Source organism: Aphis gossypii, unplaced genomic scaffold, assembly GCF_020184175.1.
Source record: "Aphis gossypii isolate Hap1 unplaced genomic scaffold, ASM2018417v2 Contig00660, whole genome shotgun sequence".
Taxonomy (NCBI): Eukaryota; Metazoa; Arthropoda; class Insecta; order Hemiptera; family Aphididae; genus Aphis; species Aphis gossypii.
The window spans coordinates 33,507-36,164 of record NW_026083213.1 but is presented as its reverse complement, the minus strand read 5'-3'; the positions used below and the strand labels follow the sequence as shown (position 1 = coordinate 36,164).

At 26.7% G+C, this 2,658-nt stretch overlaps 1 long non-coding RNA gene across 1 annotated transcript; it reads right to left on the bottom strand.

Annotated features, from left to right (window-relative positions):
- Positions 1–323: 323 nt before the first annotated feature.
- On the bottom strand, positions 324–1,601 carry LOC126554949 (uncharacterized). The gene is made up of 3 exons (XR_007606751.1): positions 1,475–1,601; positions 684–754; positions 324–581 (listed from the first exon to the last, which is right to left on the bottom strand). It is a non-coding gene; the product is annotated as an uncharacterized LOC126554949 (long non-coding RNA).
- Positions 1,602–2,658: the final 1,057 nt, after the last annotated feature.

The window sequence follows — 2,658 nt, the reverse complement described above, 5'->3', positions numbered from 1 at the left end:
GTCCGCAGTCTGATATTTTAAAGTGGGACGGCATTTAGTGTTTTAATTATTTAATTTATAATTTATTAATATGTAAGAGAATTAGTTATTAAAAAAGAACAAAATACCTATATGTTCATATGAAAAAGATAACCTATGGAGAATAACTAAGACCAAGTACTAGACTACAAACTTGATTTTCTATGTGTTCAGGCCCAAGCAATTTTTTAGCTTATTTTATTTTAGAAGTCATCAGTTATAGGTTTAACATATAAATATTAATAAACATTGTAACTGCTATTAAAATAATAATAGTATTCATAAGTAAATTAACTTGCCTATGATTATTTGATTTAGAATTTAGAATTTGCGTTGTCATCATACATGTTACAGAATGGTTCAACATATGGTCGAACTGTTTTGACTATAGGATCAGCTATAATTGTTTTGGTTTACCTCCTCCTGTAAAAACGACACATTTGTTTACATCGATATGTTCATAGTGTATGTACCTGTGTCATATAGGTTATCCGTTTGCGCAGCAATTGCCACCTCATCCTTCCTCTTAAGGTTCTCCCACAGCGTTTTTAAACTCAGAGAGTCTACATGACAGATTGAGGATTAGTAATTCATAAAATATAGTATTTTAAATAAACCGCCTTGAAATACAAATATATAATTATTTAGTATTAATTATTAGTTACTTGATTTTATGTGTAATGCTTGTGCTATGGTTACTGATTTCTTATTGTCTTGTTTTTTGCTTGTGTCTTATCTTAACAAAATAATTAATAATATATTTTTTTAATTACACCACAATTATTTTAAAACTAGATTTTTGTTATAAATGAATAATCATTTATACATGAAATAATAATAATATTAATAATAATTTAAAAATATTTTATATAATTATGAATTGATATTTTTATAAATAGACAATAATTTTTAACCATATACCAACAACCAAAATTTGTTATCCGGGACATTCATTAAGACACTTCCTCAAGACAATGGGTTGAAAATCAGTTGTGTCCTGGCAAATCTGTGACATATCACTCTAGTCTATTAATTATGTTTGATTGTTTTGCTTTGGGTTCAACATTTAGTTAATTTAATATTTAGCATGATGTAAAATAAATTGTCTTTATTGCTGTAGTTTTTAGTATATCATATCAATTTTATATTATTTATATTTATTAAATAATATATATTTATATTTATAATAAATATATACATATTTTTATTCATTATTAAATAATGGATAAATATTAAAATTGATATGATATAATAACGTATGTAATATATAATTATTTGTATTTACTATACTATAATCAATATTATTCATATTCTCCACACAAAGTTTGTTCCAATATAATATAGCAAAAATCCTTGTGTTATAGTGGTGTGCTTATAGAGTAGGTATACTTCAATAGTATAAAATCTACAGAATACACAAATGATAACCAATAGCCAATAACTATGAACGACTTACAAAAACCACATCTAAGGAGAACTGTTTAGATTTGAAATTTGTATACTGTACACTGTAGTGAAATTATTATTCAATTAAACAAAACAAAAAATGTAAAATACTTTAAATACTTAAAAATTAAATCAAAAATATCAAAATTGATAATAAATATTAATAATCATTTTTTCTTTTCATGAAATTAAAAACAATAAAAAATAAATTAATAACCTCATATATTGGTTAAGATTTGAAATGGTAACCTTCTATAACTATATACAACCATGGTTATACTAATCTATAATCTATAATAATTGATAAAGCAAATTTTGTATTGTTTTTTGGTTTTTTTATGCTTTTTGAAAGCTATATATTAACTACTGGAAGATTTGTTACACTGACCACTTAAATGGAATCCTCATAAATTTCTCTACCGATAAAGTTTTGGGTTCACAATTTCTCGTCTCTTATGTGTGATTAATATCGTCCGCAAATGGACGACCACAATAATTCTGAATAGAAAACATAATATTTACCCTTGTTATTTTGTAATTACTATACCTATTGTTCAGCGTTAAAGGTTTTGAGACTTGTCATAAATTAAGTTATTATGAATGCATAAAAAAATAACACATAACTGCATAAAACTATAAAATAGTCAAGTACAGAGGTTCAAATTTTTGTCACAATACCATTTGCAGCTTGCTTCTGTTAAAATACTAAGTCCTTCATCACAGCGAACATTCTTATTTACTTATCGTTTGAAAGTTTAAAAGTAAATCTAAGTTGTCGGATAACAAAAATCGTTTTCCTTCATTCAAAACAAATCACCTTAATTACAAATACTGTATTTTAATATAATATAAATACACAAATAGGTAGGTACCTAATCTAGACAATCTAGTATTTTTCGGACAGGTTTCAACTTAGGGGGACCATTGCTTCACCAAACGTTTTGGTTTAGGCTCTTCTAAGACGCATTCCCGAAGTCGAGGGTCTTTGAACACCCCCCTAGGTGTATTTTTGAAAATGTTAATTTTAGTACAATGTTTCTGAACTCGGGAACTGGGTAGTTTGAAGGTCGGTGATCAAATGTGGCGTCTTGTGTCGAGACCGTAGAAGCCGTTTTTCCCTGTAATTTGGGGCTTCAAAAGTTCAAAATTTACATTTTTTTCGGTTTTTTTGGAATGGGCACTAAGATTTGGGCG